Source organism: Sycon ciliatum, chromosome 6, assembly GCF_964019385.1.
Source record: "Sycon ciliatum chromosome 6, ocSycCili1.1, whole genome shotgun sequence".
Classification (NCBI taxonomy): Eukaryota; Metazoa; Porifera; class Calcarea; order Leucosolenida; family Sycettidae; genus Sycon; species Sycon ciliatum.
Window position 1 is genome coordinate 16,664,254 of NC_088648.1, and position 15,655 is coordinate 16,679,908.

At 47.4% G+C, this 15,655-nt stretch overlaps 1 protein-coding gene across 1 annotated transcript in view; it reads left to right on the forward strand.

Annotated features, from left to right (window-relative positions):
• The first annotated feature begins 10,118 nt into the window (after positions 1–10,118).
• Positions 10,119–15,655, forward strand: part of LOC135819504 (uncharacterized) — a 35,072-nt gene continuing 29,535 nt past the window's right edge. The window contains exons 1-3 of the mRNA XM_065332721.1: positions 10,119–10,972; positions 12,118–12,229; positions 12,617–12,722. The gene's annotated coding sequence lies outside the window, so the exon portion shown is untranslated. The remainder of the gene's footprint in view (positions 10,973–12,117; positions 12,230–12,616; positions 12,723–15,655) is intronic.

Here is a 15,655-nt window from a genome sequence, read left to right on the forward strand (position 1 = left end):
GGTAAGAGTTTGGGCGTGCTATGCATGCGACTGGAGTAAAGCTAGGCTTAGTGCATGATAAGGTGGGAGTTGGTGGTGTGGGAGTTGTAGGGGCAGGAGGTGGGGAATTCGATTTTTTAATTGCTGGAAAGAAGTCGTCTACCGGACTGCTGCTATATAGGTGCTTAACACCTGATGGAGATATCACCAGAACTAGCACTTTGGCGTGTGTAGCTTCGTGAAGCTCCATGCCCTGCGTCAACACAAAGATGCAAACACAAGAAACTTATCAGGTGAAAGTTCGCAATGTACAACAAGGTAGAGGATAGAGGATACTTACCGCTCGAATCAAGCCATTTTTACGTTTGCTGAGGCAGCTCAGGCGCTTGACTTTGTCGGCGATAGCCAGTTATCTTTCGAGTCGACGGGGATGAGGAGTTGAGTGACATTGTACAATCAAAAACGGAAGTAAAACAAATGCTGGACGAAAGGAAAGGAACGGAGATTTTTTGAAAAAAGTTCATTTTCCCTTTTGTTATGACCACCGCGTGCTGTGAGACAGGGTCCAGCTCCGCCTTGGCGTTATATTTCTCCTTCTGACGTAATGTTTTCATCACGTGGGACCCGTACATACACATTGTCCTAACTAGGCGATTTCCAGGACTGATCTGGAGGAGCAAGAGTACGTGTGTTTATGTACTCTTGGTTATAGTGATAAAATCACGGAAATCAAAAGGGTACGCTATAGCCGATACAGACTGTACATACAGTGTTGGCCAGAAGTTTGGGTCTACCTATAAATTTTTGGGGTTTGGCACAATACAGTGGTGCTGCCAGGTTGTGTATCTTCAAACCTGCTGCAAGCCCGATGAAAACGCGTGAGATAAGTTTTCTACAGCGCACGTGCGCTTCAAAACAAATTTTCAGGTGAAAATCATGAAAAAGCTAGGCCCAAATTTTTGGCCAAAATATTTGAATTTGTACGGTACCGTACGGTACAAAAATGTGTGATGCAAAACCAGCGGGAAATTCAACTGCACAACACGTGGTGGTCCTCACGACACGAACAACAAGTTTTAGTTGCTGTTTTTGACATTTTTCCTTCACCATGGGTCGATCCAAGCACCTTTGGCTCTGACGTGAGGGAGTTGACAGTGACGATGAATAATGATGGCCTCTCTTCGAATGATATCGCCAATTTGACCCGCGTTTGTGTACGCACGGTGAGAAAACTGTCACCAGGTTCGCAGTGATGCAAAGCTGCAAGAATTAGCCTCGTTCTGGTCATCCAAGGCTGACGTCTGCTCGTGACGACAGGTACCTCAAGGTGATAACTCTGGCTAGCAGAAGGACTTTGTCGTGGGAGCTCAAGACAGACTGGTGCAAAACCGTGGCAAACATGTCCCGAGCCGTACGGAACGTCCCAGACTGCTGAAAGCTGGCCTGAGAGGCTGCAGGACCACAAAAAAAACCGTATATCAACCAGAAAATTGAAGAAACAACTGGTCTTTGCCAGGGCCCACCAAGGATATACTGTGGACCAGTGGAGCAACGTACTGTGGCCCCACGAGTTTAAATTTAATATGAGAGCATCAGATGGTGTGGTGTATTTCAGTTGTTGACCAGGTGAACAACTTGTGCCAGAGTGTACTGTTGGCACAGTCAAGCACAGTGGTGGCTGCATCATGATACGGGACCGCGTCGCCGGCAACGGGGTCGGGCGGCTCTACAACGTTAACGGAGCGATGAAAGCAGACCAATACCAAGGAATACTGCAGAACAGTATGCAGCCGTCCATGGTCAATGCGTTGCGCAGTCTGGATGATGTATTTGCGCGCGCACACGTGATAAAGGCGTAATTGGCGGACCGCCCATATCGCGCACTGGGGCGGCCGACGCAGTCGCCGGACCTATATCCGACTGAGGATTTGTGGGAAATACTGAATTGTCTCTGCCATGATGTTCCCCAAGTCCCATCAACTGAAACACAGCCTGGGGAAGTGTGCAAGACAGCGTGGTGGAAGATCAGCAGGGACAAGTACGCGAAACCCGTCTCGACCATCCCGGCGCGCATGGAGGCTGTCGTCAAGGCAAAGAGAGGACCTACTAAGTGGTAAAATTGGGCAAACAGTTCACTGATAGGTTCTTAGCAAGGAAACAAATCATTTCGATTAGATTTAGTTGATATCTATTAGCTAGTCACCTGGATTTTGCTGTTTTTTAATTTTGGCCGTAAGTTTGGGCCTACGCTTTTTCCATTAAATTGACTTTATTTTATTTTACAACTATCTAGCCTTCGAAAGATGGATCAGAGTATGATCTCTTCGGTAGATAGTCAACTTCAGTAGTTTTGTTCGTGCACTATACAAAGATTCTCTCTAGAAACCTGTTTTCTCTTGGGTAGGCCCAAACATTTGGCCAACACTGTATGTATCATATTATTATATTTTTGCCTTTCCGCCTTGTACATGCTGCGCTTTCCTTTCTCTTCTCTTTCTTGTTTCTTGTTTATCGTGCTTCGCTCCTTCCGACCTCACCACTGGCGGGGGAGTACTGTAGCGACCTGACTCACTGAGTATTACGTCATTCTACATACGCATGCGCAAGAAATAAAATCATTCTCTTTGACTTTGGTCACAACTTCTTCGTTGTCCGGTTGGCCAAAGTAGCCGTCGTCTAGGGCCCGACGTAAAACCCTTAAGTACTACTCCCTGGTACTAGCGATGTCGTGGACATGGAAATCCAGTCCGGCCCCTCAGCGCGTACAGAACAGCGCTTGATCCGATGCGACCAGCGGGCTGCATGCATGCAGCATGCGTGCACTGCTTACCCACGGCTGCATGGCCAGCGCCCTGGGGGGGGGGGGGGGGGGGGGGGCATGGGGGGCCGCTAGCCGTGCGACCGGATTCCCAGGTCCACGACAGTACGTAGTACTAGTAGCATGAGCACACAACAATGCAAGAGTGTGCAACTCCCGGCCCGCATAGCAGGCGCATACCCTGCTGTGGCAGTGCTGTCCCAACAGAATTTCAAGGTGACATCATTAATTTTTTTGATGCAATGCTTCTTTCACCAGTGATTTACGATTATTTTCAATGGGGAGCTCGAGAGCAGGCAGGCATAGTGATTAGTGGGATGATGGTCTAAGACGATGATTGACAAACAGAGAGTACGTATACCAGGTTCATGACCTGCTTGGAAGTGGAAGAATGTTTTCCAGCCGTGCGTGCTGGCGCGAGGAAAACATGGATGCAGTGAATGGGATGTTCGGTCTTTGACCTCTTGCTGCGCTGGTGAGCTGCCGTCATGACCTACGTAGCTTGCAGCGCGTTGATCCTTGATTCGGCGTGCACGCGTGGCACATGGTGGCGTTCCTACGGATGCGGAAAACTCGGCCTCTAGCCGAGTCTGACGCGAACCGTGATTTTTTTGCCAGACCAAAAGGCGTACATGTACATGTACAGAAGTCCTGTATAGTATTAGTAGTATTGAACCCTTGCAGAGGGTTAACTTTTTTCATTTGCAAGTTTATTGTTGGTGTTATTTCTCTAACTAACTTCGGTTTTCTACAATACTAGTAGTAGTTCAATTTTGTTTCAGTGTCCTTTAGACTAGAACAACGACGATTCCTAATGACGTGTTGTACGAAAACTACTTGTTTGAATCCTAATTTTTCTCTACACTCTTTCTTTCTATTTCCATCGTTTTATTGCACATTGTCTCCACCGTTTTTACATTACATGAATAAATTAAAATTAAAAACAATTTCACGGTTCGCGTGAGACTCGGCTGGAAGCCGAGTTTTCCGCATCCGCCGTGGGAATGCCACGTCGTTGCCACCACCCACTAGGATCAAGGCGCAGATGCAGCGCCTAAAGCGGTGGGAGGTGAGTAGATCAGAACCACCACCAAGTGGTCAAAGACCGAAATCCCAATAGCTGCATCCATGTTACCCTCGTGCCAGGCCACGAGTTCCCAATTAACTGTGGGTCGCAGCACGGCTGGAAAAATTCCTTTCGCTTCCAAGCAGGACTTGAACCTGGTACCCTCTGTTTCTCAATCATGGTCTTAGACCATCCCACTATGCCTGCCTGCATTACATGAATAAATACACACAAATGTCGATTCAGCTTGTCTTATTGATTGCGGTTATTTTCATGGTATCTCTATTTTTCACCTGTCAACAAAAACTTACTCATCCATAAACACTTCTCTCTCTCTCTGATCACCATTTCGACTTGTCTGCAGCAAATGCTCGTGCTCCTTCAAGGTCGCTGGCATTCTTCAAAGGGATGTCGTGCCCTGCCAGGTCCTTCATGATGGTGGTAGGGAGAGTAGCTGCGGGACCGCCCCTTCGTCCACGTGACCCCGCTTGAAAATAGCAAGACATCGCAAGGCAAGGGGGTGACTGCTCACTCATCCTCAGCACATGGCCAGAGAGGCTACGGCGTCGCTTGGCAGCAAGTCCGACAGTGGCTGCGAGCCACATCTGGAATACAGATCATCATTTGTAATTCTGTCTGGATATCGCACTCCCATAAGGTTTCTGACTTCTGAGCTGTTGGCGGTGAAAACTGTCCAGTCGCTGAAAGACTGCCTGGGGCACTCTCCATGATTACTTTTTGTTAGCCGCTGGTAAATGTGGTAACCATGGTAACGCGGACGTGCCAGCTTTACTTACATGTACATGTGTACTAGGCGATTCAGACTACGGCCAACCGTGACCACGTTTCTACGACTCAGACGTACATGTACATGTATTTGATCAGGGATTGTGCATAAAATTTGAAGCACGGCTGCATCACCATGGAAATTCAAGTTTACACGCGTGATTTTGTCCGTAGAACGAATCGCCTATTACTACGGAGTAAGTCAATGCAATGAGATTTGCCAGTTGGCATCTGACAGAGATGCCTGGCAGTAACACTGTGCATCTACTGCTTACACAGCTGCATAATGCCGTTTATTATTATTATTTTTTAAATTTTACTATTATTATTTTTTTCGGCAACGCGGATGATGATGATCGATGATGAATTGATGATGAAGTCAATGCAGAATGGAGATAGCCATGCGATCGCGCGACCGCATTCACCCACAGGCCACAGACCTGCACGTACAGACTCAGTGCTGCTCAATGAAATCCGGTCGCATCACTCAAGTCAAGACAAGTAGCAAGTCTGCGCCTTGCATCATTTCGCACCCCAGTGTTTGCAGGTCGAGGGCTGCGCAACGCCTGGCGCGTACTTGAGCAACACTGTCATTGTACTGTCGTGGACATGGAAATCCGGTCGCACGGCTTGCGGCCCCAGGGCGCTGGCCATGCAGCTGTGAATCGGGGTATACTGGTCAAATTGTGATACAGAGATTGTAAACCATTCGAGGTACAAGAAAAAGCCATTAATAAAAAAATAAAAAGAGGAAGAAAAGTTTATTGTACCATCCCAGACGGGCTGAGACGGTCATTTACCAATTCTAGTAGATAAAGTATTAGTCACGCACCTACAAAATACTAGACTGTATGCAGGATACTAGTACTATTAAAATTGCCTAGCATGCCTACAAATCCGCAGAACATGCCAATATTAAATAGGCCAACATACATGTACATGTACATGTACATGTACATGTACATGTACAATGTACAATGTATGAATAACGGAGGCGGTTACATGGACAAAAGGCGGCATCGGTCGAGAAAAGATGGGTAGCCATTGGCGGACTATGCTCGGCCAATCGTCAAATTATGCTTTTGATTATGGCACAACTACATGTATGCCAACAAATATGCTGAATTATGCTCGGTTCCACTATGTATTCACGCTGTACATAGAGGATTGAGAAACCACGCCTACACACACGGCCATGCCCTAAGCATAATTTTTGTCTAAACCGAAAGATTATGCCGACCTTACACGTTGGAATCCGTATATTATGCCGGAGCATAATTTTTGGACTAAATCCCAAGATTATGCCAAATATCATGCCGGCATAATCCGCCAAGGGCTATGACAAGGAGTCGTAACTGGGGTATTTAAAAAAAAACATCTGCAGGCTTTCTGACAAAGCTGTATTATGCCCCTAAGCATAATAATTTTTTGTCTAAACCGAAAGATTATGCCGACCTTACACGTTGGAATCCGTATATTATGCCGAAGCATAGTTTTTTGACGAAATCCCAAGATTATGCCAAATATTATGCCGGCATAATCCGCCAAGGGCTAAAGATGGGCCTATTCTCTTCCGCAAGTAATAAGACGCCCTGCAACCACGAAGGCACGAGATTGACCACCTCAGCAAAACAAATGCAATTTTGCAGCGTACCTGCGCCATCACTGCCGGGTCCTGGAGGTCACTACATGTACATGTACATGTATGCTTGTTAACCACCAGCTGGACAATGTTCTTCAATGCACGAGAGCACTCCGTGCCACATACATGTACAGGTACAGGGTATGCCGTTTGTCGAAAATACGAGCGGAGTGAATGACCCCCCCCCTCTAGGCCTTGACAGATTATGCTAGCATAATTTTTCGCATAATTCCTACCAAAAGGCAAAATCGAATAATCGCATAATTCGAGGCAAATTGCATACGAATCGCATAAAATTGGAATAATCCGCCTGTTCGCATCAAATTCCATACAGTTGTACATGTTCTACAAGTATAAGACTAGTAAGTAGTATAAGTGAGCGGACAAGGTAGAAATGGAACGTTAGCTGCATGACATCATTTTGAGATACAAGCGTTTGAAGTTTGGCGAACTGTGGCTTATTTTTACCTAGGTTAGAGGGCTCTATTTGCATCAAGCGCTTGTGCCTCGTTCAGTACAAAGTTCAAGGTCCAGCACTCAAAATTTGAAGTGAATCCGTTATGGCTGAAGGAAGATATGGCAGCTAGTTGTGCGACGGGTGGCGTATTTGACGGGCGAATTTGGAGGTGACGGCGATCAGCTGATAGCCTGCTGTCAGGTGCTGAGGGCTTCTCTGATTCTGAGAGCGTTTCAGAGTCAGGTAGTCACTAGTAGTCGAGAGCGTCTTCCACGACGCCGAAAACGACGTGCCGATCAGCGTTTTGTTTCCTGCTGGTAAAGCTTGAGTGCGGTACAAAAAAGACATAGGGAAGAAATGAGATGGATCTCTCAGATGCAGGCGAACGTGGTGACAGCAGTGATGATGATAACACCAATGAAGGGGAACGTTCCTGTGGATGCTGAGTTGTACTGAATGTATACGCCGAACTGACTTCAGACCTCTGAAGCACACAGCGCAGGAGCTGAAGAAGCAATAGCGTCGTGCACCACAGGGGAACGTATACAGGGACTTAATAGCCCAGAACAACTAGCTAGCTGTTGCCCAATGCATTGGATGCAAGTGGCAGACCTGCATCGTGCACTGTCTGGAAATGAGTGTTTTAAGAATTGAGATACACAGAATGGTCAAGGCTGGTGAACATGAGCTGAGTGGAAAGAAGTCAAATCGGGCCTCGGATTGCGGACTGATGTGTAACGTTACGTTAAGTACAGTTTCTCAAGTCGGTGGACTCGTCCTGCTTCGCCAATGGGCACCGTATTGGTGGTGCGTCTCCGGAATATTATTTCGATGCTGTGTGTTCAAGTGCTGTCTGTCTCCTGCCAAAAATGTTACAAACTATATTACCAAGGTGCGCCGCTCAGTCGTCGGAAGCCTCAGTGCATCAGAGCAGAGTCCGGGGTCACCAACAGTATACGATGAGAGCGTGCACACATGGCTGAAGCAAAAACGCACTGGAATTACCATTTGTCCGCCAAATTCTTCTATTTTTGACATTTGTGTAGTGTTATTTGATGTGTGGATTGAGTACCAGCTTCAACAGTCCTATTATTTTGCCTTGCATCACGAGTTACTCTGGAGCTGATTTTCCGGCTTCGGCTGTTTTTAGTTATGTGGTTTTGTTGCTTGGTTCCACCTCAAACCAGTCTTATGTGTGTGATCAGCTCATCTTTTACACTGATATACACCTGTGGAGAAATACAGGGCAAGATAATGAGTTTTTGTTCAGTGTTTCGGTTGTACTGAAGGGTGGACTGTTTAAATCACCCCGAAACAGACGTTAAAATACCGACCGGCACCTAGAAAATGGTGTATGTAAGGCACTTCCCACCATAGTATCAGCCTGAAACTTTGGGATCTGAAGAACAGATAGTTGTAGGTGACCTTCATGCAAAAAAAAAACAGTTTTTGCCAGGCTGCAGTTAACATTCCATTTCTACCTTGTCCGCTCACAATTATTATTTTAAGTAGATGCACCAGAAAGTTGTAGGTTTACGACTCCCTTGATAACATGTCCAGTCCACTACAATCAGTGACGGTCGTAGCTATACTACTACTAGGTCGGACGGTGCGTTGACCCCGTTGAACCTTTGCTACTACAGTACAACGCCCTCTGCAAAAAATTCCCCTGTTATTTTGCACAGAACCATTATACATTAGCAGCATATGTAAGCATAATGCGGCATAATATGATAACTTTTAGCATAAAAATAGCATAATTCTGCAATTTTTCAGCAATGCGAAAAGTATAATGTCACGAAAATATTAGCATAATCTGTCAAGGCCTACCCCCCCCCCCCCCCCCCCTCTCTACATCGACAACACGCTGAAGATAGGCCCGCTTCTTCTGATGTTCATTCCGAGAAATCTGTGCAAGGACTTCCTGTCGCGACAGCAAAGACGCCGAGTGGTGAGTAACCCTCGCATCAAAGAATGCATCTTGCTGTGGCGACCAAAACTTGGCAAAAGCCCCTTGCACGGATATCCAAGCCGAAGCGAGCCTCTTCAGCACGATAAGCGGTAGTACCATGAGTACGGTAGGGCCGTAACGTTACGTCGTTACTGAGTTAGTTGCAGCCGTGGATAAGCGGTACACACACACACACGTGCATGCATTTTACATGATTGTACAATTACATGTATGCGCTGTAGCGCACTGGTCGCATCGGATCAACATGACATGCACTGCACGCAGCGTTCTGCACGCGCTGAGGCCGCTTGACAATGGGCCGTAACCTTGGTAACGGTTTCTTGCCAAGCTTTTGTGTTTACATTTTTTGTGTTCTATTTTTTCATTGAGGTTGTCTTTGTTTTATCTTCATGGTTTCGCCATGTACCATGTTCACGCAACTGGATTTGTGAATAGGGCTTGAAAGTGATGACGTCAACAACGCCCAGGGAGTAGTAAGTTGACATCAGATTTCTATTTTGGATCCACAAAGGTGTGACTTTGCTATTGCTTAAGTATGTGGGTGCATAGCAACCCACTCATGTCGCATGCAGGTGCGACTTTTATTTCGCCACCAGTTGTCACCCCGCCCCCATTACTCATTAGCCAAATCAGTCAGTTTCACTGGCTACATCACCTTGCTGTGAGTATAGTAAGACCGCTTGAAATGTGCTTGGATCCATACAAAAACTGGATCCAAGTGGATCCAGTTTTTGAATTTTTGAAATTGTTGCTATGCTGTGACGTAGCACTTTCAAGCCCTTACATGTATATCCATTCTCCGGTAAACATGGTAAATCTACGTGGAGAGGTGTGTCAGAGATCGGTAGGCAGACATGTCGACAGTTACCTGGTTACTTGACAATGGTTTGTATGACTGTAGCTACATGTATTGTTGCCTATGTTTGTAGCCTGTTTGTAGGTGCACCCCGGTGATACTCACGTGATATCAAGACAAAGCTTTAGGTCAGTGTAGCCTTTGCCGGCATGCGCAGGAGATTCATGCACGATTTTTCGGCCTCTCCGGGGCCGCGGCGACATGTCGACAGTTAGTTGACAATGGTTTGTATGACTGTAGCTATTGTTGGTGCAGTGGTGCAACCCGGTGAGACTCATGTGATATCAAGACAAAGGTCAGTGTAGCCTTTGCAGGCATGCGCAGGAGATTCATGCACGATTTTTCGGCCTCTCCGGGTCCGCGGCCGTAGCCTAGCCATGGCATAGGCGTAGGCCCAAATGCACCTAACCCAACCCCGTCCCGCGACGGGCAAGTCGGAGTCACTTGGCACCGCTGCCAGCGCGAAGTGACAGACTAGTGCAGTGCTTCTTGCCCGAGTCGCGAGTGGGCATGACCTTGATGACACGAATCGGCAACGGTAATTTTGGTCAATTTGAACTGGAAAGCTTTCCGAGCCGGATCAGCTTTCTTTGGCTCTGGTTTTCGTTTTGTAGCCTATTTCGGCTGGGAGCAGGGAGTCGACTCCCTGGTTGGGGGCGCTAGAGTGAGGAGAAACACTTCCAACTTGCCGCTATTGCCTCTACAGACTCTATTGGGTATCGTTCGCATTCGAAAGAAAGAGACTATTGTGTTGAGTCTCTCACGATTCGCTTTCCTTCGACAAGAACCGTGCATTGGGCAGTACTAAGAGTTGCTCGCTGTCGTGTCAGTCAATTATTATTCGTGAATTTTCTCCGTTGACGAAGACCCTGACAAGAGGTGGACTAGGTTAGGCTCTTTACCAGCACCCGCTCGCACACGGGTGGTGCAGTCGTTGCTCTTCAAACCAGTTGTCCGGCGCTCGACGTCCGATTGTTACTGGTGCATACCGCGTATCGCTGGCTTCGTGACCCGGCTTAGAGCACTCAGTGCCAGGAACAGGTATTTCGTTCGCTATTCGCCGTTTCGTAACATCGGAACAAGTGTAGTTCACTGGTCGCAGGTCGCCAGCTAAGCATCCCATACGTTTGGTGGTCGTTTCAATCATCTTGATACCAAGTCAGTTGTTTGCCTTGCCACCAGAGTGAAACGGAACGCAGCATCGTTGGCTACTCATCCAGGTGAGACAACTCTTCGTCACGGCCCGGTCGTGGATCAGCCCTCTATCTCGATCCGGAACAAGTGCAAGGGGTGAGGAGAGGACGTGAGAGCGACACGCACGTTGAGTGGCGTCTGGTGACGACGGAAAGACATCACCCACACTCGCCACGCCACACCGCTCAGCAAGTGCAGACCGGTGAGTCTTCAGAAAACAAAATGATGTACCGTAAAGTACCGTTGATCCGCCCCCTCTCTAATTCCCGCCCCCTGTCGATTTTCTGCCTCTGAATACTTCGGCATATACAACGAAATACGATGTTGAACCGACGTATGCACTGCTGTACACAATCTGTGCCAACCCCAGGATGAAAATGTGCACAATCCAGCACATCGAGTCTCATCCTCTAAAGTTGTTGTTGTACATCGTACTGCACTTGACAGCATTGATCTAATTCTCGCCCCCTGCCGAAAATCCAGCTGGGAAGCGACGTGTGTGTGTGTGGGGGGGGGGGGAGGGGGGGGGGGGGGATCAATGGTGCTTTGCAGTAGTTGTCAATGGTTCTGCACTCCCAGTTCGGTATGCTTTTCTAGCTCTGTAACATAGCTGGAAACATAACTTTTTGTGCGTGACCATGACAATCATTATTGTGGTCCTTTGCGAGTCTGGCGACTAATGTGTTACTTGAAGGAGACGTGACCCAACGTGTTTGCTTCACTTGACATTAGGATACCTCGTTGTTGAGAATAGACCCAGCAATGGCAGTCGCTGGCTATGCCAGTATGAACTGTTCACTGGTGTGTTGTCCTAAAAGGATAAAGTGATTGATCACACAGTGTGTTTCTTGTGGTCGGGTGTAACGGTTTTAAACTAAGTTCTCTGTGAGTGTTGATGAAGTGTTACGTCACCTTGCCAACAGGTACAAGTTTACTATTATTGGTATGTACCCCCCCCCCCCTCCCCCCCCCCCCCCCCCCCAGCCCAGCCCTCCTAACACACTCAGTGGTGGTTGGTGGTGGGGCTGCACACTACATGTAGATGGAGACAAGTGACATGTCATATTAATTCACTGGGCACACTTCACAGTCCTCTTTACTGGCATTCAACAAAGCATGTTTGCAGGGATTTCCCCTTGTTCCATACAGTGTATGGCTGCTGGGATCATTCCGACTGCGAACTGTTCACTTCTTATTGCATGCAGTGATGCATTTATGCACGGGTTGTGTTTAGATCTTGAGTTACACAACGCCATGTTGGAACTGTCCCACGGGTTGAATATAAGGGGTGTTGCTTCAATAAAAAATTTGGGCCGTTCTCTTTTGCTCAATTTTACCACCATACAGGGTCTTTGTAACCTGCTGAAAGAGATCCTTGCTGGAAAGCTGCGATTAGCTGAAGTGGATTCATCGACTCATCGGCGATCTCTCCCAATAGCTGAGCTTGCCGTTCATCAAGGTAAGTTTCTGTAAAGTCCAAATTCTGAAGTTCTCGTGTGGTTTCTTGTTTGAGTGGATGATGAAAGGAATGTTCGGTCTAGGACCGTTTTGCGGTGAATCTGATCTATTCACCTCCCACCGCTTTAGGAGCTGCATCTACACCTTGATCTTTGAGAGTGATGGAGTTCCTATAGATGCTGAAAACTCGGTCTTTCGCGGAGTTTAACGCGAACCGTGAAATGTGTGCGTGTGCTTGTGTTTTCTGAGTTTAACGCGAACCGTTAAATGTGTGCGTGTGTTTTATTGTGTGTGTGTGTGTGTGTGTGTGTGTGTGTGTGTGCGTGTGTATGAGTGTGTGAGTGTGTGTGTGTGTGTGTGTGTGTGTGTGTGTGTATTTCTACCACAGATACTCAGTTACTTGTAGACAGCGTTCCCTGCCGGAAAACTGCGGTTAGCTGGTGTGGATTTCATCAAATCATCTCCAATCTACGCTGATATCACCGTTCACTAAGGTAGCTTATGTTTCTGTTCTTGCTGGGGTGCTCTGCCCCGAATACATCACAATTTACATGCAGGTACTTCATCCGTAAACAAAATAATACTTTGTGATGGGTTACGATCGGTACAGGTTAAGAACAATTTGTGTAGACTGGAAATCACTCGTCGAAGGTGATTCACCCAATGTACTTTACAGCGTCTATACAAGAGGAACTTTTGGTGGCGTGACCCGAGAGTTCATTTTGCGTCGCAATTGCACGACTCATCTTTTGCTTTCAAGATGCGTAATCCACGGTGGTGAATATAATAATGCCCGCCATGGTGTCGTTAAATATTTTGAGACTTTCTGGTGTTCACCTCCACTCTCTAGTATTCTGCGAAAGGAGGAGGAAAGGCACAGCCAAACACATTCCATTTTCCATGCTGGATACTCCTCCCAGTACTGAGCGCCAACCACTAGCAAGTGACGTCGACTTGCCTTAGCCACGAGAAGTCGCACTTCAGAATTCTAAAGAATGCATGGTCGTCAACTTTCAGATTTGCACTTTGCTGAGGTTGAACAAGAACTTGAATTCAGAATCCTTTCATTTTACCATGTGATTGGAACAACTGGGTGTCCACTTGTTCAAGGAATGGTCTCGCTGCTCCTTTTCATCGCTCTCTTTTACTCTCAAACTGAGAGCTAGAGAGGTCGAGCAGCGCATTATGTCCTTGGAGAAGTGGTATTCCTGTTCCGTTCATCATGGCTTTCATCAACGATGTTGCCAGAGAGCAACCATCGGTTCCCCTTGGTTTTCCTCTCGGTTTGTTGTGAATAATCGCTTTCCGTGCTTTGTATCTCTTTCCCGGCATGCACGTGAAGGCAGAGGAAGTGATCACGACTGTTTTTATGGCAGTTGATGTGCAAACCAGTGCATCAAAAACCCATCCCAAAGTTTTTGTTCACGGAGGAAGCATGCAGTGCTTGTACCTGCTACAAGTGAAACTTGGCGCGTTTTTTAGTTCAATCACTCAAACTATCTCACACTTTACGATCGAAAATTATGATTGGCTCACCAAAATACAACTTTGCATTGCTCAACAAGGACACTACTCGAAGATACATCATTTAGTCTAAATCACATACCTCTGCATCTGAGATCGCAGCTTCTTGAGGAGGGGAATTGTCACTGTCTTTGGACGAATGCGACTAAAGCGGATTCAGGTGCAGCAAGCGCCTCAGCTGTGATCGCTCTATAGCTCTCGATGTTGCTCCTGTGTGCAGTGCGAGAGCCACAATGTTGAGGGTAGTAATTTTGCCCGCCACTCTCCAGAATGCCGTAGTAAGAAACGTGGAAACACCTCCACATGGACTCCATCGTTTCGGCTGCGTCTTCTCGCCAACCAAGCGAGTACAAAATTGCCGCTAGCAATTCCTGGAGAATTTCCTTAGCAACCAGACACACATCGCTCTGGAGCCTATTGAAAATCACCAGGTCGTTGACAATTTCATCTGTACTCTGTGCGAGTGACGACGCAGAGAGAGCGAGAACAAGTTGAGTTTGCTTCTACACGCGAAAGCAGAACAGTTCTCCTTCGAAGTTTGAGGGGGCGCATCATCGTACTGCTACAGAAGAGACTCGCCTGCCTCAGCACACTATGTACCTCTGGAACGTGAAAATCGCCATGTGCCACTCGGCAGCTCAACGCTTGGCTTTCTGCACCCGGATACAACCATTCGAGGTCGTGCCTCGCACTAGAGTTGCAGTCTTGTGGTACAACCACAACAAATCGAATAGCACAAAAACACGCCAAGTTTCGCTTGTCGGAGGTAGTAAGTTAGGTGTATGCCTCAATGATGTTCTCCACCCTGGGAACTGTGAAATGTGATGCCGAGTTATTGAGTTGTTTTACCAAGCAGACAAATCATTGTGTGTGTGTGTGTGTGTGTGTGTGTGTGTGTGTGTGTGTGTGTGTGTGTGTGTGTGTGTGTGTGGTGGCGCGGGGGGGGGGGGGGGGGGGGGAGGGTGCAGGGTGAGTGTTTGTGGTGGTGGTGGTGGTGGGGGGTGGTGTGTGTGTGTGTGTGTGTTTGTGTGTGCGTGTGTGACACAATGATTCCCTCTCTCTAAGTGTACCTCCCGCCAATCTCCGGTTCCAAGTCTTTGCTCGTTTACTTGCATATAATTCCTAGTTCAATGATGCAACCTTGGTCAGCGGGGCATTCTAGGGCTTGGCCTGATTCTTAACTTGTTGGAAAGTGGCTTAAGTTTTCCACTGTTGCTATGACAATGGGTATTCATGAAACACCCAACCAACTCGCTACCACTGTGCCCTAGGAAGGTGAAACACGTGTCAATAGTACAGCTTGTAGATGAGTATCCGTTTACTCCTGCAGTGCAGTGTGCTAGTGTCATGGTACTCTAGTGCTGTGCCAAGCCACATTACTTCTCTCTGTTGCAATCATACCTGTGCACCAGATACCTTGTTCAGGCCGTGGCCAAATACAACGAACTTGTTCTTCTGTGACTGGAATAGGGGATAGCAAGGGGTGGGTGTGGAGATTGTGCAGCCTGTAGCTAAACAAGACTTATTTCTGCTGGCTTTCAGTGTGCCATGCTAGCCAGGGATAATTGATCACTGTCCATGGTCAATGTTTGCAGTATGTATTGTCCATGCAGTACTTGCCTGTACACACAGTTCCGGGGTGCAGTGGCAAAAGCCGACCTGCAAAGCGGCATGACGAAGTTGGTCTCATGTAGACAGCTTTTTAGCTTTCAGAGAAGACGTCGCTTGTTTCAAGTGGGGTACTGGTAATTGCTCTGTCGGGGGCGAGGAACCCGTGCCGCCAAAATTGTGGCCAAAGCCGCACCTTGGCCGAACCGACTATCTTGTGCCGTTTGAAGCATAGTAATTTGGGAATTTGGGTCCAATTTTCCGAAAAATATAAATGGCGGAGGGTCTTTCCCCC